A 23,419-nucleotide genomic window follows, 5' to 3' on the forward strand; every position below is an offset into this window, starting at 1 on the left:
GCCCAGGTGTGTGATGTTCCCCACCCTGTGTCCAAGTGTTCTCATTGTTCAATTCCCACCTATGAGTGAGAACATGTGGTGTTTGGTTTTCTGTCCTTGTGATAGTTTGCTCAGAATGATGGTTTCCAGCTTCATCCATGTCCCTGCAAAGGACATAAACTCATCCTTTTTTTATGGCTGCATGGTATTCCATGGTATATCCAATCTATCACTGATGAATACTTGGGTTGGTTCCAAGTCTTTGCTATTGTGAATAGTGCCGCAATAAACATACATGTGCATGTGTCTTTATAGTAACATGATTTATAATCCTTTGGGTATATACCCAGTAATGGGACTGCTGCCAACCTACAGAATGGGAGAAAATTTTTGCAATCTACCCATCTGACAAAGAGCTAATATCCAGAATCTGCAAAGAGCTTAAACAAATTTACAAGAAAAAAACAAACAACTCCATCAAAAAGTGGGCAAAGGATATGAACAGACACTTCTCAAAAGAAGACATTTATGCAGCCAACAGACACATGAAAAAATGCTCATCATCACTGGTCATCAGAGAAATGTAAATCAAAACCACAGTGAGATACCATCTCACACCAGTTAGAATGGTGATCATTAAAAAGTCAGGAAACGACAGATGCTGGAGAGGATGTGGAGAAATAGGAACGCTTTTACACTGTTGGTGGGAATGTAAACTAGTTCAACCATTGTGGAAGACAGTGTAGCAATTCCTCAAAATCAACTCTTAAACAAATAGTCTTGATGACAGTTTTATGTTAAGGGCTTATACTTCATACATGAGTGCTTATTATGTGAGTGTTTATTACTCCAAAGTGAATATTATGTGGTTTGAAGAATAAAATTAAAATTTTCTGTTTTCAATTTGCATATAGGATTTTTAAAAAATAAAGTGAATAATGGCAAATTGAAAGTAGTGGTTCCTAGGGTATTACTACTGTTGAATCTTTGCCCCAATCATAGGACATCTAGATTGTTTCAGCAACCCACCTGAATTTGAATGGCCACAAACTTCCCCGAAGTCCCAGAGATGGATACTAGTGCAAAAGATATTTGGAGAAAGAAGCTGTTGGTTCCCCCAAAGTAGCACTAAAAGCATTTAGGAAGTGTTAAAAATGGCTGCACTCAGTTCTACAAGAGAAAGCTGTATAGGAAAGTGTCATGTCTAGCTTCAGCTCCTACTGTGTCTGAAGAATTCTTGGGGGTGGATGGGAGATATCACTGCAGCATAGTATTTTGATAGGCTGGATTATTCTCAATTGTTTGTGACACACTTTGGCCAATGATATGTGAGTGTATATCAGCTGTCCCATCCAATATTAGCTTCAATGCACCTGGGTGCTTCTTAGGACTCCTGCCTCCTGCCCTTTACCATGAGAACAGCAGGTCTCAGATAGTGGCTACTCCTTCAACCTAGGTTTTGGAATGAGAAGACACAAGAGGTCTGATGAGCCCAACTGAGTTCACAGGACCCAGCCTAGTCCCACAGTCTTTGAGTAACAAGAGGAATTAATGGGCGCTTGTTGTAAGCTGCTGAGCTATTACGCTGTTTGTTCTGCAGCAAAAGCTATCATGCACCGTATTACTTAGTATAGATTCTTCAATTTCCCTTCTTGAGGACATAGCCAAAGTGGTCAAGGGAAATTTGTAGTGCTGAAAAAGCACTTTGGCACATTAGTCTAATTTAAATGTCCTTAGTGTCATCATTAGAGTACCTTCATCTTTATCTTGTAAAGACAGTAAATCTTCAGAGTTTGTAAGTAAGTATTCTATTTTTTTGTTTATGTTTTTGAGAGATTAGTAATAGCTTTGAGGAACAAGGGCATATTGTCTTTCTTTAGTGCTATTACAAAGTACCACATACATTGGTGGCACTACTTGAATTGTTACAGTTTACTTAATGTAAGTGAAATGATAATAATACTCTGACATTACATTTCCAGACCTGCATTTGTCTAAAGCGTTCAAAGAACTCTTGAAACTCTGCCTCAGGATTCTTACAATTTTACAAGCAGTGAAGTAGCTCTAATTATTGTTACAATGTTTATTAATAATACAAATAATCATTGTGCAATGTTCACAAGGTGGAAATATGTAAACAATAACTTTGGAAAATAAAATGCCTGGGTGTTTGAGATTACATAACAAGTATCAATGGCCAATTAAATTTGAAATAATTTCTATGATAAATTCCTACATATGGTATACTATTTTGGGACTATGACTATAAAAAGTTCTGCTTTTTAGTGTAATACAGCAGGAACAAGCTAGATAAGTAATGTCAAATATAAGACGAAGTATCTGTTTTCACCACTAGTATGAATATTCTGACAAATTTTCCTATCTTACAATTTCTTTATTTTCCATATAAAGTGATATAATTGCTGCAAACTTGGCTTTAGGATTCAAAATTTGACTTCTTGGTGACTCCAAATGACCCCCCGTGATTAGTTTTTAGTCTCCATCTGATATGTCTTGGCTCTGTGTCCCTACTCAAATCTCATCTCAAATTGTAATCCCCATGTGTCAAGGGAGGGACCTGGTGGGGAGTGATTGGATCATGGGGGGAGGTTCCCCCATGCTGTTCTCATGGTAGTAAGTGAGCTCTCATGAGATCTGATGGCTTAATAGTGGCACTGCTCCCTTCGCTCTCTCTCTTTCCTGCCACCTTGTGAAGAAGGTACTTGCTTCCCCTTCAACTTCCACCATGATTGTAAGCTTTCTGAGACCTCCCCAGCCATGCAGAACTGTGAGTCAATTAAACCTCCTTTTCTTATAAATTACCCAGTCTCAGGTAGTATCTATATTGCAGTGTGAGATTAATACACTATCTTTAACTACTCAGCGGCATTTTATTTATTTATTTATTTATTTATTTATTTATTTATTTATTTATTGAGATGGAGTTTCCCTCTTGTTGCCCAGTCTGGAGTGCAATGGCACGATCTCGGCTCACTGCAACCTCTGCCTCCCAGGTTCAAGAGATTTTCCTGCCTCAGCCTCCCGGGTAGCTGGGATTACAGGCATGCACCACCAAGTCTGGCTAATTTTGTATTTTTAGTAAAGGCAGAGTTCCTCCATGTTGGTCAGGCTGGTTTCAAACTCCCCATCTCAGGTGATCTGCCCACCTCAGCCTCCCAAAGTGCTGAGATTACAGGTGTGAGCCACCATGCCTGGCCTTTAGTGACATTTGAAAACGATAAATTGCTCCTTCCTTGAAATATTTCACTTAGCTTCTGGGGAACTTCACTCTCCTAATTTTCCTTTTGCCTCTGTGACAGCTCCTATTTAGTCTCCTTGATGGCTTTTCTCCTCTTTCTCCGGTCTAAATGTTGGAGAGCCCCAGGGCTCAGGACTAGGCCTGTTGCTCTTCTCCATATACAAGCTTTCTCTGATTTTCTCAGCCAAGGCTTTCATAATGGTTTATATATCGACAACTCCCAAAGTAGTCTCTCCAGGCTTGGCTTCTCCTCTGAGCTATAGGCTGCATATCCAGCTTTCTACTTGATATACTACTTAGCGGTCTGATGGGCGTTTCTAACAGAACTCTTGATTTTCTCTTCACATCTGCTGCTCTCTCAGTCTTTCCCATCACTGGGGCACTAACATTTAATTTATTATCTGTGCCACAAACTTAAAAATTATCTTTAATTCCTCTCTTTCCCTCATATCTCACATCAATCTATGATCTTTAAACTATATCCTGAATCCAGTCAGTTCTTAATCCTTTCACTGCTACCACCCTGATCCAAGCTGCCATCATCTCTCCTTTTTATTAGTACAACAAGCCTCTTAACTTCTCCTCCTTGCTTCCATGTGTGCCTCCGTTCAGCCAGTTCTCTAGAACATCAGTTGGAGTGATCTTTTTAAAATAAAATCTTAAAATCTTTATTTTGTTATTTCATTAATAAAATAAAAATTTCCTGCAATACTTTGCATGGCCCTGCCTACCTCCAACTGCATCTCCTACTCTGTGTTGCTCCATCAGCTTTAGCCATGCCATTCTCACTGGTCTTTGAACATTTCATACTTGTCCCTGCCTGAGGGTCTTCATGCCTGCTCTTCGTGCCCTCTGTAATGTGTTTTCTCGGACCCCCAGGTTGCTTTCTAGCTTCATTCAGCACTGCTTAAACAGCACATTTTCCCAGAGGCCCTCCTTCATAATCACATCCTAGTCTTCAGTACTCTTCTCTAGCCTCTTCTTCTGCTTTATTTTGTTGTGTTATGTATTCCTTTTTTATTGACTATTATCGCTCACACTAATATGTAAGGTCTATGATTGTGAGAAATTTGTCTGTCTTATGAGAATTGGTCTGTTCACTGACATATCTCTATGAATAATGCTGAGCAGATTTTAGATGCTCAATATAGACTTGTTGAATGAGTATGTGCATGAAGTTTTTCACATTTGGCATATAAAAATTGTTATATCATCTTTGTAGACAGTAGATTTTATAATTTAAGAACTATTATTACTATTACTTGAGAAAGAGTTTTTCTCCGCTGTCCAGGCTGGATTACAGTGGCGTGATCTCTGCTTATTGCAACCTCTACTTCCCAGGTTCAAACAATTCTCATTCCTCAGCCTCCTGAGTAGCTGAGATTGCAGGCATGCACTACCACACCTGGTTAATTTTTGTATTTTTAGTAGAGATGGGGTTTCACCTTGTTGGCCAAGCTGGTCTCCAATGCCTGACCCCAGGTGATCCACCCACCTCGGCCTCCCAAAGTGCTGGGATTACAGGCATGAGCCACTATGCCCAGCCTAAAAAATAATTTGTTCCAAATTAATGTCTGGCCTTACATTCTAGCTTATTTGGTATTCATACTGCTTTTCCTATTTTCTTTTGTTTGCATTACACCACTGTATCTTTGTGCATCCATTTTTATGTATTAATTTTTATTCATAGTGTTATCCCCTGTTTCATGCCTGACTTGGTAATCTGTGTCTTTTTTCTTCTTTCATTGTCAGTGTATCTAGAATGTTGTCAGTGTATCTAGAATGTTGTCAGTTTTATTGATCTTTTTAAAGAAACATCTTTTAATTTTGTTGATTTGTACTTGTGTTTATGTTTTCAATTTTACTGACTTTCACTCTTATCTTTATTATGCACTTCCTTCTCCTTGCTTTAGGTTTATCTTGTTCTTCTTTGTTAAAGTAGGAGCTCAAAAAATCAAAAAAATCATTGATTTTTTATGTTTTCTAATATATTCATTCAGTGCTGTAGAGTTTCTTCTCAGCACTACTTTACCTATGTCCCACAAACTTTGATATCTCATATTTTCATTCAGTTCAGTGTATTTTTAAAATTTCCTCTGAGACTTTCTGTTTGACCCATGCATTATTTAGAATGTATAACTTAGCTTCCAAATGTTTGGAAATTTTTGTTATTTTTCTCTTATTAATTTATATTGTGGCTGGAGAATACACTGTAAGATTTCAATTCTTTTAATTTTCTGAGATTTGCTTTATGCCCAAGTTATGGCCCATCTTGGTATATATTCTTTGGGTACTTGAAAGCATGTGTATTCTGCTGTTGTTGGATGGAGTGTTTTATAAATGTTCATTACATAGTTAGGGTTGATGCTGTTGTTAAGTTCTACATCTCTGCTGAGTTTTTGTCTAGTTGTTGGGAGAGAGGGATGATGAAATCTCCAGATTTATTTGTTTCTCTTTTCAGTTTTGTCAGCTTATGCTTTACCTATTTTGCAGCTCTGTTGTTTGGTACATACATATCTGGAATTGCTATCCTTCTCAGTGAATTGACCTTTTTATCATGATATATTCCTCTCTATCTCTGGTAATTTTCTTAATTCAGTAGTTCACATTTTTGATATTAATATAACCACTCCTGCTTTCCTCTTAATAATGTTTGTATAATATATCCTTTTCCATCTACCCTTTTGCTTTCAACCTACATCATTGTTTTTCAAGTGAGTTTCTTATATACAGCACATAGTTGAGTTATATTTTCTAATACATTCTACCAATCTCTTTCTTTTAATTTGTGTATTTAGACCATTTACATTTAATTTAATTATGAATACGTCAAGGTTTACATCTGCCACTTTGTTTTTTTGCTTTTGGTTTTTTTTTTTTTTGTATGGCTTACTTGAACATTTAAAGTTTTTAAATTTTGATTTATATGTAGTGTTTTTGAGTGTACCTCTTTGTCTAGTTTTCTTTATGGTTGTCCTAGGTATGACAACATCTGTACATAACTTATCACAGTTTACTGGTGTTGCCATTTTACCACTTTAAGTGAAGTATAGAAAAGTTAACTCCTTTTAGTCTTCCTGTTTATAGAGTAATTGTCTTCTCTCTATGTATTTAGAACCATAGTTCTAGAGTCAAACTGTGTCTTATATTTTGTTTTAACCATCATACATAACTTAGAATTCTCAAAGATATAAGAAAAGTTTATTGTATTTACCTATATTTTTGCTTATCATGCTTTTTCTTTTTTTCCCTTGTTCCAAGTTTCCTTCTTTAGTCATTTTCTTTCTGTTTAGAGAATTTTCTTTAGCCATTGTTGATATAAGTGATATAAAAATATCAGAAGAGACAAACTGGGAATTTGTATCCTATTTAAATCTTGTTTAAACTTAACACCTTAAAAAACCTTAAGTGCAATATATCTATTTGGAAGGTCTGGGTTTGGCCATCAAATCCTATAAACAGAAGAGCTTCTAAGACGCTTCCTTATAGTATTTATTTAGTGAGGAAGATCACATAAAATCAAGTCTACCGGACATCAAATCTAGCTTAGCTGAGATTTATAAAATCAATTCAATTTTCTTGAACTTTTATATTTTAGGGAAATTTCTGACTGGGTTAGCAATTTTTCTGTATATTGTGAAGCTGATAAAAAATTAAAATACTCAGGTGAAATTAAAGTTCTAAGGAAGATTTTCTGTCCCTACTTTTATAGGTAGGTTCTCTTTCTTATAAATCTATCAACTTTTTTTTAGCATGTCCGAAGTATTTACTCATTCATTATCTATTTACTCATTCATTGTTTGGTAAGTAACTTCAGTGTGCTAAGAACGGTTCTAAGATTTGGGGGAAGATCTGTGAACAAAATCGACCAATTTCCTGCCTTTTTGGAATGTTCATTTTTTTAAGGACAACCCACAGTAATTTAAAAGTAAGCAAATAGACGTGGAAAATAATGTCAGTTTATTTGCCAAGAACCCAGAGTGTAACTAACCTCATTATTAGAGAATGATAACCTTCTACTTCAAATTATATAATTATTAGACATCCTCTTTAAAAGGTATTTCAGGTATCATTTTGATAAATCACAAAGCTTATTTTTATTTTAAGATGATAACTCTTTGAGAGTTATTACTCAGACTGACTGCATCAGATTTTTCTGGAGGTTTCCATTAAACATATAGATTCTTGGATTCCACTCAAGGTGGATTAAATCATAATCTTGAGGGCTGAGGGCTGAGTATGTGTGCCTCTGAGTGTTTTCCCCAGGTCGCTGGATATGCAGGCAGGATAGGAATCACTGCAGCTACATTAGAAACAAAAAGGACTTTAGACACACTTATTCTCTTTATTATTAGCACATGGAGAAATTGATTAGGAGTAGAACATAATTTGTGGTTTCCCTCATCCTTCATCTCTCTATCTGCAGGCAAAGGTGAGAACAAGCTTCATGACCTCAATATAGAACTTCAGTCACCAGACCTCCTACAGTGCCTCAATACTACTTTGAAGGTCAGAATCAGGCAGAACTGTGTCTTGATGGAATAGGTAGCAATTTACAGTTAAGCACCACAGTGATGTGATTTGTTCTTATAACCATCTAAACTGGATGTATAATGATTTCAGTCTAAGATGAGCTGTGTATGTGCCCCATACAATATAGAATAAAAGATTATCAGTCTTTTATATACATGGCATGGTTTTATTGTCACAAACTATATTGGCCTTAGTAGAAAAAAAATAGACCAAAATTTCAAAAAGGATGAGAAAATTTTTGACTGAAGTTCCTCAATTTTTAAAAAGACTCTGACAATTATCCTGCATGTATTAAGTAACATTGTTAATTACCTAGCGAATTGTTTGTCATCAGAAAATCCCAGAGGATACATTAGGAAGTTACACTGCTCAAGGTTAAAGATTTTGTGAAGGATTTATTTATTGTGGTTATGCTCTGTGGCGGTGTTTTGCAAACCTACCTTCAACTTGAAAACTCAGCCAAGGAACTCAAAAAATTTTGATATCCAGATCCCACCTCCAGATGCTCTGAATTAAATTGGTCTAAGGTGGGATTTAGGCATTCAATTTTTTAAAAAGTTTCCTCAGTGATTCTACTATGCAGCCCAAGTAGAGAATTACAGCCCCGTGGCTTAGAAATTTGGTGCCTAAATTTTCCTATATTGTCATACAGGCACAAGCCCCATTTGTTCTTAGGCCCATATGTTTTACTCAATTTTCACACTTAAGCAGAAACATGGAATACATTGGTCATACCCAAGTACTTGTCAGAGGATGTACTTTTGAGCTCATGATCATTCAACACCCACTAGAACTTAAGTTAGAAAACCATTATTAAACATAGTCCAATAAAAGTTCATTGGGTTTTAGGTAAGTCAAAAAGTGAGAATCATGAGTAGTGTTACACAGTCAATAACTACTAGGACCTCGGTATTAACCACCAGCAGAACTTCTTAGTTATTGTAAACTCTCTTATCTTTCTAATTTAATTTTATATATTATCTTGCACAATTGTAAAATTCATATATCTCTATCTCTCTCTCACCTACCCACGCACTTAGATTATTAGCTATCGAAAGAAGAAACTATGTCTTTTATGTCTCTATATCTTTCATTTCTCTTGTATTTCATCAGAATAGAAACAGTGCCAAGAATCTAGTAAATGATAAATATTTTTAAAAGAAAGAATAAATGAACAATTGATTCTTGTATCTCAGATGACAGAATGTAATTATATGTCCTTAGAATTGTAAATATCCTAAGACAATGTGTTAAGAATGTTAAGTACAAAAATAAAAGCAAGGATGGTAAGTTGTATTAAAAATAAACAAACAAAATAAATCCCACTAGTAATATCTGCTATGGTTTAAATGTTCCTCGCAAAAAGTATGTGTTGGGCCTAATGGGAGAAGTTTAGGTCATGAGGGCTCTAACCTCATGAAGGGATTAAAGTCAATTGTAAAAGGTCTTGATGCTGTCAGTTCACGCTCTTGCTCCCACTTACCCTCTCTTTGCATCTCTGCCATGGGATAACGCAGCAAGAAGGCTCTCACCAGATGCCAGCCCCTTGATCTTGGCCTTCTCAGCCTCCAAAACCATGAGCCAAATACATATCTGTTCATTATAAATTACTCAGTCTCTCCTAGCACTTTGGAAGGCTGAGGTGGGCAGATCACTTGAGGTCAGGCGTTCCAGACCAGGCTGGCCAACATGGTGAAACCCCATCTTTACTAAAAATACAAAAATTAGCTGGGCATGGTGGCGAGTGCCTGTAATCCCAGCTACTCAGGAGGCTGAGGCAGGAGAATTGCTTGAACCTGGGAGGTGAAGGTTGCAGTGAGCTGAGATTGCACCACTGCACTCCAGCCTGGGTGACAGACAGAGCAAGACTCTGTCTCAAAAAAAAAAAACCCCATAAAAATAAATAAATAAATTACTAAATCAATAAATAAATTACTCAGTCTCAGATACTCTGTTTTAGCAGCGCAAAGCAGACTAAGAAAGTTGGTTCTGAGAAGTGGGGCTATTGCTATACCAAATAACTGAAAATGTGGAAATTAATTTGGAATTGGGTAATGGATAAAGGTTGGAAGAGAAGGCTAGAAAAAACCCAGAAAGCTGGAAAAATTTGGAAGAGCAAGCTAGAAAACTGCAGTGAATGAATGTTTAGGGTCATTCTGGTGAGGGCGCAGAAGAAGAGAATATTTGTAGAGACTCCTTTTTTCTTTTTTAATTTTTTTGAGACAGAGTCTTACTCTGTCACCCAGGCTGGAGTGCAGTGGCATGATCTCAGCTCACTGCAACATCTGCCTCCTGGGTTCAAGTGATTCTCCTGCTTCAGCTTCTTGAGTAGCTGGGATTACAGGCATGCACCACCACATCTGGCTAATTTTTGTATTTTTAATAGAGATGAGGTTTCACCATGTTGGCCAGGCTAGTCTCTAACTCCTGACCTCAAGTGATCCGCCCACCTCAGCCTCCCAAAGTGCTGAGATTACAGGTATGAGCCACTGTGACCAGACATCTGAGACTTCTTAGAGATTACTTAAGTGGTTGAAATCAGAATATTGGTGGAACTATGTAAAGGCAATTATAACAAGGTATCAGATGGAAATGAGGAACAAGGTATTGGAAACTGGAGTAAAGGCCATCCTTGTTATAAAGCAGCAAAGAACTTGGTTAAATTGTGTTCATGCTCTAGGGCTTTATCAAAGGTGGAATTTAAGAGTAATGAACTAAGATATCTGGCAGAAGAAATATCTAAACAGCAACATATTCAAGGCGGTACATGGTTTCTTTTGGCTATTCATAGGAAAATGAGAGAAATGAGAAGTTATTTAAAGACAGAATTTATAATGAAAATGGAAGAAAGGAAAGATTTGGAAAATATGCAGCCTGGCCTTGTAAACAGTGAAGACATGTTTAAAAGAGAAAACCAAAGGTGTAGTCAAGTAACTGTTTACTACAGAGGTTATTACAGATAGAAGGGAGCCAGATGCTATTCATCAAGACAGTGGGACAATGACTTTAAAGGCATTTTAGAGCTCTTGGATGCAGGCTAGAATCTTGAAAGCAAGGGTTCCAGAGAGGTGTCAATAGGCCCTCAGCATTCACGGGCCTGTGCCACCTCAGATCTCTGCTCCCCATATTTTAGCACAGTGCTTCTTGGCCACTGCAGCCTTGGTCAAGTGGGCCCAGCTGTGGCTCCTGCTCCTGCTCTGGAGGTCACAAGCCATAAAGTTTGGCAGCATTCACATGATGCTGACTCTGCAAATGAGCAGAGTGCATGAGCTGTGAAGCCATGGCAACCTCCACCTAGATTTCACGGGCTGTCTTAGACAGTCTAGGGGTTCAGGAAAGGAAATTTGTCACAGGGACAGAGCCATGACACAGAGCCCCCACTAAAGCAATGCCCAGCAGAACTGTGGGTTTGGGGCTGCTGCAGAGACCCCAGAACTGTAGAGCCACCACCATGCAACTCCAGCCTGAGGGAGCTACAGGCATGCAACTCTAGCCTATGAGAACTGCAGCATGACCTGTGCTCAGCAGAGCCATAGCAGCCAGGCTGCCTGAGGCCTTGGGAGTCTAATACCCACTCCAGTGTTCCCAGGATGCAAGTCATAGAGTCATTATTCTGGCATCTTAAGATTCAATGTTATTTTTCCCTCTTGGGTTTTGGACTTACCTGGGACCAGTTACCCCATTCTTCTTGCCGATTTTTTCCTTTTGAAATGAAAATGTCTACTATCCTATCTATCCTATGTCTGTCCTACCATTGTATTTTGGAAGTAGATAACCTGTTTAATTTTGCAGGCCCACAGCTAAAGGGAAATTTGCCTTAGGATGAAGCATGTCTTGAGGCTAACCTGTATCTGATTTAGATGAAAGTCTGGACTTTGGACTTTTGAGCTGATACTGGAGCAATTTAAAACTTTTGGGGCTATTGGGATGGAATTAATGTAATTTATATGTGAGAAGAATATGAATTTTGAGGGTAAAGGGGGGAATGCTATGGTTTAAATATCTCCCTCCAAAAGCATGTATTAAAAACTTAATCCCCAATGCAGTCATGTTGGGAGGTAGTGCCCAATGGTAGGTGTTTAGGTCATGAGAGTACCACCTTCATGAATGGATTAGTGTTGATTATAAAAGGACTTGAGGCTATGAATTTACTCTTGTACTCTCTCTTATTCTCTCTTTGCCCTTCTGTCATGCTATGACAGAGCAAAAAGGCCCTCACCAGATGCAGCCCCTCAATCTTGGACTTCCCAGACTCTAGAACCATGAGCCAAATGAATTTCTGTTAATTATAAATCACCCAGTCTCAGGTATTCCGTTACAGAAGTAGAAAATGGGCTAAGAAAGCCTTCTTCTTATTTCTGCTTAGTATTCTATATTCCATACTGTTAGCAAGTTCACAGCTAGATAAGAATCCATATGTGTGCCTAGCAGGAGGGGTGATGGATGGCAATTTTTCAGTTTCTTTCTATACTGGTGACTGAAACTTATGGATCTTAACACTTCCCAGTTGCTGGTGGTTAATGGGTTTGTTTACATCTTCTCCCTTTGGTCTAGAGGGAGATACTGAGTGGGGTTCCTGCCAGCACTCTGGAAGGTTTGGTTCTGTCCCAAAGCCAAGAACTCTGCAGCCCAAGCTGTGTTTATGCCATGGAAGCCCTTGGGCTTTTTTGGATTTTAATCACTTTCTGAACAGATGCATTTCTGTTAGGATGAACAAGGTATTGAAATTTGCACTGTGCTCATTAAAATCAAAACTCTGGTTATTAAACAGTGTTCATTTTTGCTTCCAACAAATAAGTAAAATAAAATAAAATGTGATTTCTTTCAATCTGATTCCTCATGCCACAGTTACACTTTTAACAAAAATTACAATGACTTCTAAATTACAATCTCAGATTATTGATATCCCCTTTTTGGTTGAACAATGATATCAGTAAAGTGGAAACAAATATGAAAAACCTCTGTGCACAAGCAAGACATATAAGGTAGCAGGCTGTTTCCTGTCTTTGAGAAAGTAAAATGTGTGTGTTTATGCGTGAATAATTATGCTCTATGTGCACAAGCAACATGTTTACTTTTCATTATCTGACAAGGTCCAGAGTGTGTTACTTAATTATGAAACTGGCTTTCACACAAAAATAGGAGTTACTTTTAATTTCATAGCACTGCCCTGTTAAGAAGGAGGGTGGAAAATTAAGCCAAATTAATGAATAAACTTCTGCAACTTCTTGCCATCAGAAAACATTGTATGCACAGTCTGATAATTGGCTTGTATAGCTTTGTATGCCTAGAACCCTCTTTCTTCTTTATTTCTTTGGTAGTGTTTATTGCCTTCTCTGGAAAGCCCATGAAAACCAGATCTGATATTTTTATTGTGTTGAAATAATTCTGGTAAAAATAGGTTCTAAATAAACACAACAGCTAAGAAAACCAGAAAAGCAGCTAAGTCTGGTTTAGAGGCCTAGCAGATGAGAAAACACTGAACCAGGAATGGAGAGAAAGGACCTTTGATTCTCTGATACAGACACTGTTGTGGTTGTGGGTTTGTGACAATTGCCAAGAGCTTCTAGCCACCAGCTTTTATCAAATTGTGACACAAAGTTAGAATTTAAAAATGACAGAGAATTAAGTGCAAGAGAGACATCCCTTAAGAGGATGAGAGGAAAGAGGGTAAGGATATATCTAGTTGACCCCAAGTTTTGGTTAGAAAAATATGATGCTTTGATGAATAAATCTCTGATGACTAAAGCTTCTTTATAAAAAAAATGCCTGTGCTATAATAAGTAACAAATAGAAATTTCATAAACTGTGTAAAGTAATGTTACTATGTCTCCTACCCTAGTAACTGCTGATTCTTCAGATCATACCAGTTGGGAGCTAAATACCGAATCACATTGGCAGTAACAAATTATTTAATTAGGTCTACACTTTCTTGCAGAATCTCCTCTCACCCTCAAATTTCTAGACATATTCAAGGCACATCCAAGCTCACTAACAGCTATAACAGGTCAACAGCAATTTTTTCCTCTTTTGCTCTCATTCTTCCTGTGGTGCCTGCTACTGAAGGCTTCAATTCTCAATAAGTCTTATAAGAACTCTTTCATTGCAGCCACAGTGGGCATTAATATGTTGGGAGTTTTTTGGCAGCAAGTGACAGAACCCAGTTAACCTTGGTTAGCTGATGAAATCCCATGGCAGGATTGCAGTTGTCTTAGGAGCAAAAGAGTCCGTGAATTCAACCAGAACAGGAGTCTCCTCCTCCCTTTTCACCTTGTTGCATCTGCTTTATTCTCACCTCTTTCTTCAGGTTGGCTCTTTCCAAGACGCATGCTGATAGTTTCTGATCTTTGTATTTTGTGAACTAGGCATCCACAAGGCACTGCCAACTTTGTCAATTCTAGAATTTCCAGGCAAGGCTCTCATTGGCTCAGTGTTGGTCAGGTGCTCTCCACTCGTACAATCAAGCATGAACATAAAAGGGTAACACCATGACTGGCCCAGCTGGACATAAAAGGGTAACAACACCATGACTGGCCCAGCTGGAGCCATGTGCCCACTCCTGGACCAATCCATAGTGGTCAGGGAGCAAGCTGATATTGTAACATGGCCACTAAGCAATATGTGGTCAGCAGTCACACCAGTCTTCCTGACCACTAAATCCTGAGCACATAGCATTGACCATCACCCAGGCAGAAGTACAGCAGGGCAATCTCAGCTCACTGCAACTTCTGCCTCCTGGGTTCAAGCAATTCTCCTGCCTCAGCCTCCTGAGTAGGTGGGATTACAGGCTCCCACTACCACACCTGGCTAATTTTTGTATTTTTAGTAGAGATGGGGTTTCTCCATGTTGGCCACGCTGGTCTCGAACTCCTGATCTCAAATGATCGTCTGCCTCGGCCTCTCAAAGTGCTGGGATTATAGGCAGGAGCCACCACGCCCAGTCCCTAGTGGGTATTTTTTAAATTGCAGGATGAATGGGTTATGAGTGTGCATGTTTGTGCATAGGGTGTGTGAGTGCATCATAGACTGGTGGTCAGTAGGAAAACCAAGGGTTTCCTATGTGCTCATGTTACTGTCACTTCCCATTGATGCCTACAGTTATGACACTGAACCAAACTGCAAATATTCCACAGTGCCAACATCATGCTGATTTCTGACACTGCAAGATCTTGTGGTAGTTTCTTCTATATTCTGTGCCTCAATGAAGTAAAAAATATTTCTTATTCATGGCTACTGTTGCCATGGTCTCTGTTCACAGCTGCTGAGGTCAGGCTTTGCTGGAGCTGTTCTTCCATGTTAAGTCACAGGCATGTGGAGAGTAACAGTATATGACAGATGCGTGTGCATCTCTTTCACAGAGATCATGTAGGATCATCTGTTTAAACGAGAACTCTCTCTTGTTCTTGAGGTGCAGGCCCCACAGAGGTGCTGTCCTGTCATTCTAAAGTTTTTGGAAATTTTATGTATTCTTTCAGTATCACCTGCATGCCTTACTCCCTGAGACTCATGGGCTCATTGCTGAAGGGCAGTCTTAGACCTCAGCGTCATGCTCTGCTGGCTCATAATTCCTTTTTCCTCTGAAGTTGGGGCATCCAGACTGAGTCAAATTCGTGTTCCTGAGTAACTCTTCCCTTAGGATCAGTTATTTTCCACATGTGGCCTGTGTTCTTCATGCAACTCCTGCTATGGTGGGTCTGTTCTACCTCTAGACAACCTTGACATGTCCAAATCTCAAGGCATACATAATTTAGGCTGGAACCACGACTCCTGTGGATGTCTGGCTGAACAGGATGCAATGGCATAACACACAATTTCCATTTATCTATTTCAAACTCCCACCCAGGATAGTAAACAGGACCAAGCCTAGGTATGTTGGTGAAAGCTGGGAAAGTGTCTTTATTGGCTTCAACTTTCCCATCTTGTGACCATTATCCCCCTCTGGATGATGATCTTCTCCTGCCTTAAGGCATAAATCCACTTAGGTATTTGCATTTTTAACCTTTTAAACTTTTGATCCCATATTGTAACATGATTGCTTGCTGATACAATTGAGGGAGGGGGATTCATTTAATTGGTTCCAGACAGTGGAAGGGGAGATAGTCTTCAGTTCCTGGTTGAAGTGGAGGGAAGGTAGGATTGAAGTCAGCCCCAAGGGCAACCAGAGTTCAAGTCTTTAAAAGGGGGCTAGATTTAAAGATGAATGATGAACCCTATTCCCTTTCCTCTCTCAAGATTCCTTGTTTCCTTGGAGAGAAAATGAGGGAGTCCCCTGAATCCCCCTGAGGTTGTTTCCTTGGAGCTTCAAGAGTGAAGTGAGTGTTCATCGTCATGTGCTCCTTGAGGACCTGGAGCTAAGCCTGGAGTTACTTGGGTCCCCTCCACCACCAGTGACTGTCCTTCCAACTTCCCCTGTCCTTACATCTCTAGTTTAAACTCAGGTCAATCTTCTCTCTTAATCTCTGTCACTCTTTACCTCCTTGTTCCAAAGTGCATATTTTTTTTTCAGATTTATTATATTTATTTATTTTACATTTGAAAATAGTACCAATAAAATGACTCAAAATTGGAAAACAGAGAAAAAAGTGGAAAAAATATATAAATATGCACCATTCTAATGTAAAAAAAGAAGTCCAACATTTTATCTAGATAGTAATTCCTTTCTGTTTTTTTGTAAGCATAATTTCTAAAAAGTTATAAACATAAAATAGTTTTAATCACTTGGAAGTAGACTTTTTTTTTTCTTACTTTGTAACTTATGCCTTTATATGCCTTTTGTGTATTCTCACATGGTCGTTATAACCAGTTGGTATGTATTTAACATAAATTAAGTTAGTATTTAATTGTGTTTTCACCCCATGATCTAGAATGCTTTCTTATTTGATTTTAACTTCTGGTAGTAAAGCTTCTAACAATGAAATCTGTTTGTAGAAAATTCCTCTTTAATAATAGATGTAGAGTTGCAGTTGGTTTGGAGCTGAGAGCTCCCAAAATAACTGAATTAGGTCATAAGACTGAACAATTTTGCTGTTGGAGATAGCCCAAAACATCCATCCATCAAAAAGTTCAGTTAGATAGTTATATAACCCAATGAAAGGGAAATGAGAGAAAATATCTTGTATTTAAGATATACATAAATGGTTTATAAACCCAGTGAAAAAAATTTGGTGCGTCTCATACTAGGTCAGGGGCATTTTGAGGCTTCTTCTCATCTACCATTCTATTTCTTTACATCTTCCCCAAAAAACTAAAAAAAAATTAGATAATTTCCTTTTCACTGATGATCTAGGTAGAAAAGAAAGTGTCTTACTCGTGATTTCAGCGTGCATAAAGAATTAAGCTACTTTTCAGGTATTTCAAGTTATCTTTCAATTCTGATTTCCCAAAGAAAACTCCAGAACAATTTCTAACTGCCTCAATTTTCTATTTCAGGTGAATGTGGATTATTTTGGCCTGTATTGTTTTGAAATTGCACTTTGAGTATGTATATCCATTTACCTAAAAGAGAAAAGTATACTGTACATATTATTGCAAAAGTTTGAAAGGACTAATTTAGAAATGTATTCTGACCTAAAGTACAGGGCTTGTATTTCCTAGTTGTCCGTCTTGAAAAAAAAAATGCCAGAAAACACTCCTGAATAATCACTGCAGCTTAATTCCAGAGCTCTGCTTGCCACAGCTTTTGGTGTGACATTCATTAGCTCTGCAGCACATAGTCCATCCTCTGAACCAGGGGAGGGGTTAAGAGTGAGGTGCTGGAATATATTGAGTCCCGTGGGATCAATCATCTCAGGGCTGCCAGTGTCCTCAGAGAGCAAGGGAAAGGCCTTGGAGACAAGGTGCTCTTTGCTTCTTTTCTTTTTCAGTGTGGACAAACCCCCCAGTTTATTAGATTCCAAGTTTTATTATATTTTATTTGTACCCATAAATAATTTTAGAGTATAAATAAAGAGAATTTATGTGAAGTAAATAATTTGTGAGGCCAACCATTTGGCTTATGTGTTTGAATTCTGTCTTCTTCATTCTACCCTCCAATTTATTTTTATTCTAATTTTGCCTAGTAGAGGAGGTTGAATTGATGTTTTGTGTTTTGAAGGGTGTTTTTAGTCCTAACAGCTATAATTGTGCCTTTAGAGCCAGATCATGGCAAAATAATTGAAAATCCTTGCAGCATGTGAGGAACACCATATGGAACAGTGAAGAGTGGGTTCAGATTTCAAAATGTGGCCACTGATGTATCTGGAATGAATATTTTGTTCTGTTATGTTTAAATATTTGAATATTTGGTGATATCTAGGTCAACAGCTCTCAAACTTTTTGTCTCAGAGGGACTTTACACTTTTAAAAGTCATCGATGTTCCCCAAGGAGTTTTTGCTTACTGTAGTACTCCCTTATTCATGGAGGTTGCATTCCAAGACCCCCAGTGGATGCCTGAAACCTTGGATAGTACTAAACCCTATATATACTATGTCTTTTCTTATATATACATGCCTATGATAAAGTTTAATTTATAAATTAGGTGCACTGATAATTAATAACAGTAACTAATAATAAAATAGAACAATTATAAAATTATACTGATATGGTCTTGCTGTGTCCCAACCCAAATCTCATCTTGAGTTATAGCTCTGATAATTCCCACATGTTGTGGGAGGGACCCAGTGGGAGATAATTGAATCATGGGGGTGGGTCTTTCTCGTGCTATTCTTGTGAGAGTGAATAAGTCTCATAAGATCTGATGGTTTTATAAAGGAAAGTTTCCCTGCACAAACTCTCTTCTCTTGCCTGCTGCCATGTGAGACATGCCTTGCACCTTCCACCATGATTGAGAGGCCTCTCCAGCCACATGAAACTGTGACTCTATTAAACTCCTTTCTTTTGTAAATTGCCCAGTCTCAAGTATGTCTTTATCAGCAGTGTGAAAGTGAACTAATACATATATACTGAAATAAAAGTTATGTAAATATGATCTCTCTCTCAAAATATCTTATTGTATATAATATTTTTGAACTATGGTTGACCTCAGTGTTACTGAAACTGCAGAAAGTGAAACCACGAATGAAAGGGGATCTACTGAGATTTATCATTTTAGAAATTAAAACAGAAATTGGGAAAAAAGAAATCATTTACAATTCTAAAATAATAATAGAGTTGGATGTTAACATAAATATTTATATTAAAAATATTCATCTTTTCTAAAATAAAAACAGCAATTTAGTGAGAAGAACAACATTGTTTTACATTTTTGAAATCTCTTTAATATTGAACTGTTCAAAACAGATGGATTATCATATTTGCTTCTGAATTCAATCTGATGCAATATTTTATTTTTATTAAAGTATATACAGATAGGTAGTTAGAAAGGATATTTTAATAGCCTTAAAAAGGAAACTATGGAAAACCTTCTTTGTTATTATACTATAACTAGGCATGTGGTAGTTTTTTAAACGTTAGTTGCAATGTAGATTCTGAAGCCATATCAATTAATTTTTTGTGCACTGTTACCTAAAGCTACGTTAAAATCCTTTTGTCTATCTGGCAATGTGAATGATTCTTTTAATCATGCTTGGTTGGTAATACTGCATAGATTACTTAGAAAATATTGGTTCACATGCACATTTTCCCAATGTTGACACATTTATTATAAGATATTAAAATATCACTTTTTTTATTATACTTTAAGTTTTTTCTAATATACTTTAAGTTCTGGGATATTATACTTTAAGTTCTGGGGTATTATACTTTAAGTTCTGCAGAACGTGTGGGTTTGTTACGTAGGTAGGCATATGCCATGGTGGTTTGCTGCACCCATCAACCCATCATCTACATCAGGTATTTCTCCTAAGGCTATCCCTCCCCTAGCACCCCCGACCCCCTGACAGGCCCCGGTGTGTGATATTCCCCTCCCTGTGTCCATGTGTTCTCATATTCAACTCCCATTATGAGTGAGAACATGTGGTGTTTGGTTTTCTGTTCCTGTGTTAGTATGCTGAGAATGATGCTTTCCAGCATCATTCATGTCCCTGCAAAGGACATGACCTCATCCTTTTTTTATGGCTGCATAGTATTCCATGGTGTATATGTGCCACATTTTCTTCATCCAGTCTATCATTGATGGGCATTTGGGTTGGTTCCAAGTCTTTGCTATTGTGAATAGTGCTGCAATAAACATACACATGCATGTGTCTTTATCATAGAATGGTTTATAATCCTTTGGGTATACACCCAGTAATGGGATTGCTGGGTCAAATGGTATTTCTGGTTCTAGATCCTTGAGGAATTGCCACACTGTCTTCCACAATGGTTGAACTAACAGTGTAGAAGAGTTCCTGTTTCTCCACGTCCTCTCCAGCATCTGTTGTTTCCCAACTTTTTAATGATTGCCATTCTAACTGGCGTGAGATGGTATCTCATTGTGGTTTTTATTTGCCTTTCTCTAATGACCAGTGATGAGGAGCTTTTTTTTGGTGTGTTTGTTGGCTGCATAAATGTTTTCTTTTGAAAAGTGTCTGATCATATCCTTCACCCACTTTTTGATGGGGTTCTTTGTTTTTTTCTTGTAAATTTGCTTAAGCTCCTTGTAGATTCCGGATATTAGCCCTTTGTCAGATGGATAGATTGCAAAAATTTTCTTCAATTCTGTAGGTTGCCTGTTCACTCTGATGATATCTTTTGCTGTGCAGAAGATCTTTAGTTTAATTAGATCCCATTTGTCAATTTTGGCTTTTATTGCCATTGCTTTTGGTGTTTTAGTCATGAAGTCTTTGTCCATGCCTATGTCCTGAATGATATTGCCTAGGTTTTCATCTAGGGTTTTTATGGTTTTAGGTCTTACCTTTAAGTCTTTAATCCATTTTAAGTTAATTTTTGTATAAGGCATAAGGAATGAGTCCAGTTTCAGTTTTCTGCATATGGCTAGGCAGTTTTCCCAACACCATTTATTAAATACGGAATCCTTTCTTCATTGCTTGTTTTTGTCAGGTTTGTCGAAGATCAGATGGTTGTAGATGTGTGGCATTATTTCTGAGGCCTCTGTTCTGTTCCATTGGTCTATGTATCTGTTTTGGTACCAGTACCTTGCTGTTTTGGTTACTGTAGCCTTGTAGTATTGTTTAAAATCAGGTAGTGTGATGTCTCCAGCTTTGTTCTTTTTGCTTAGGATTGTCTTGGCTATACAGGCTCTTTTTTGGTTCCATATAAAATTTAAAATAGTTTTTTCTAATTCTGTGAAGAAAGTCAGTAGTAGCTTGATGGGGACAGCACTGAATCTATAAATTGCTTTGGGCAGTATGGCCATTTTCATGATATTGATTTTTCCTACCCATAAGCATGGAATGTTTTTCCATTTGTTTGTGTCCTCTCTTATTTCCTTGAGCAGTGGTTTTTAGTTCTCCTTGAAGAGGTCTTTCACATCCCTTGTAATTTGTATTCCTAGGTATTTTATTGTCTTTGTAGCAATTGTAAATGGGAGTTCACTCATGATTTGGCTCTCTGTTAGTCTATTATTGGTGTATAGGAATGCTTGTGATTTTTGCACATTGATTTTGTATCCTGAGACTTTGCTGAAGTTGCTTATCAGCTTGAGGAGATTTTGGGCTGAGACGATGGGGTTTTCTAAGTATATAATCATGTCACCTGCAAACAGAGACAATTCAACTTCCTCTCTTCCTATTTAAATGCCCTTTATTTCTTTCTCTTGCCTAATTGCCCTGGCCAGAACTTCCAATACTATGCTGAATAGGAGCAGTGAGAGAGGGCATCCTTGTGTTGTGCCTGTTTTCAAAGGGAATGCTTCTAGCTTTTGCCCATTCAGTATGATATTGGCTGTGGGTTTGTCATAAACAGCTCTTATTATTTTGAGAAATGTTCCACGAATACCTAGTTTATTGAGAGTTTTTAACATGAAGTGTTGTTGAATTTTATTAAAGGTTTTTTCTGCATCTATTGAGATAATCATGTGGTTTTTGTCATTGGTTCTGCTTATGTGATGGATTACGTTTATTGATTTGTGTATGTTAAACCAGACTTGCATCCCAGGGATGAAGCCAACTTGACTGTGGTGGATAAGATTTTTGATGTGCTGCTGGATTTGGTTTGCCAGTATTTTATTGAGGATTTTTGCATCGATGTTCATCAGGGATATTGGCTTGAAATTTTCTTTTTTTGTTGTGTCTCTGCCAGGTTTTGGTATCAGGATGACGGTGGCCTCATAAAATAAGTTAGAGGAGTCCTTTTTCTGTTGTTTGGAATATTTTCAGAGGGAATGGTATAAGCTCCTTTTTGTACCTCTGGTAGAATTTGGCTCTGAATCCGTCTGGTCGTGGGCTTTTTTTGGTTGGTAGGCTGTTAATTACTGCCTCAATTTCAGAACTTGTTATTGGTGTATTCGGGAATTCGACTTCTTCCTGGTTTAGACTTGGGAGGGTGTATGTGTCCAGGAATTTATCAATTTCTTCTAGATTTTCTAGTTTATTTGCATACAGGTGTTTATAGTATTCTCTGATGGTAGTTTGTATTTCTGTGGGATCAGTGGTGATATCCCCTTTATCAGTTTTTATTGTGTCTACTTGATTCTTCTCTCTTTTCTTCTTTATTAGTCTGGCTAGCAATCTATCTATTTTGTTAATCTTTTCAAAAAGCCACCTCCTGGATTCATTAATTTCTTGAAAGGTTTTCTGTGTCCCTATCTCCTTCAGTTCTGCTCTTATCTTAGTTATTTCTTGTCTTCCGCTGGCTTTTGAATTTGTTTGCTCTTGCTTCTCTAGTTCTTTTAATTGGACATCACATTTATTAATATCACCACAGATCCCATAGAAAAGCCTATCATTAGGGAGAAACTGCGAACCTCAGTGTTGGGTATGAGTTTTTCAAAATTCTAAATGTTGTTGAATATGCAAATTTAGTCATTGGCAACAGATTCAATTGGTTGTTTTCCTTAAGGTAACAGGCCTACTTTGTTCATTCTTGAGAAAATATCTGCCAAATACCCAAGTCTGAATAATCATAATCAGAACTCTCAGTTGATCTTACAAGTAAGAATGATGTTCCATGAAAAGAGGCTATTTCAGCTCAACTCAAAAGGCCCAAGGCTTTTCCTGGAGTAACATTTTATTTTGGTATGTGACAGAAGTACTTTACATATACTTCCCATGTCTACTCACATAATAATATTAATAATACAGATACTTGAGGTTTGAAATTTAATATTTTTACTGTTTTATGAAGAACTTCAAGTGAAACTTCCACTCACTGTCATTATTTTTATTGCAAACACTGTAAGAACATTGAGTGCCACTGCCTTCCTGCTTAAGCGCTGCAATTTTTCCCATGACTGCTTAAGCACCATTGGTGCAAATGTCAACACTGCAAAAGAGTCATGAACATCATTATATTCTTATGAAAAAGACTCTGACTTCTTATACCTGAAAGTGTCTGAGGGATTTCCAGGGGTCCATGTACTATGCTTTTGGAAGCACTGATCTAGATCCTCATCTGACTTTTTAGTTGTCAGGGAGAGGTCAAACATTTTTCACTAGAAGTAAAGTGAAGGAACGAAAACACATTTTGGGACATAAAATGTTAATGGCTTGACAGATTGCAAGTTTTAAAATAATTTTGCTACTGAAAGGGAACAGCGGTATATTTTCCTC

The sequence above is a fragment of the Gorilla gorilla genome, chromosome 3, assembly GCF_029281585.2.
Source record: "Gorilla gorilla gorilla isolate KB3781 chromosome 3, NHGRI_mGorGor1-v2.1_pri, whole genome shotgun sequence".
NCBI lineage: Eukaryota > Metazoa > Chordata > Mammalia > Primates > Hominidae > Gorilla > Gorilla gorilla.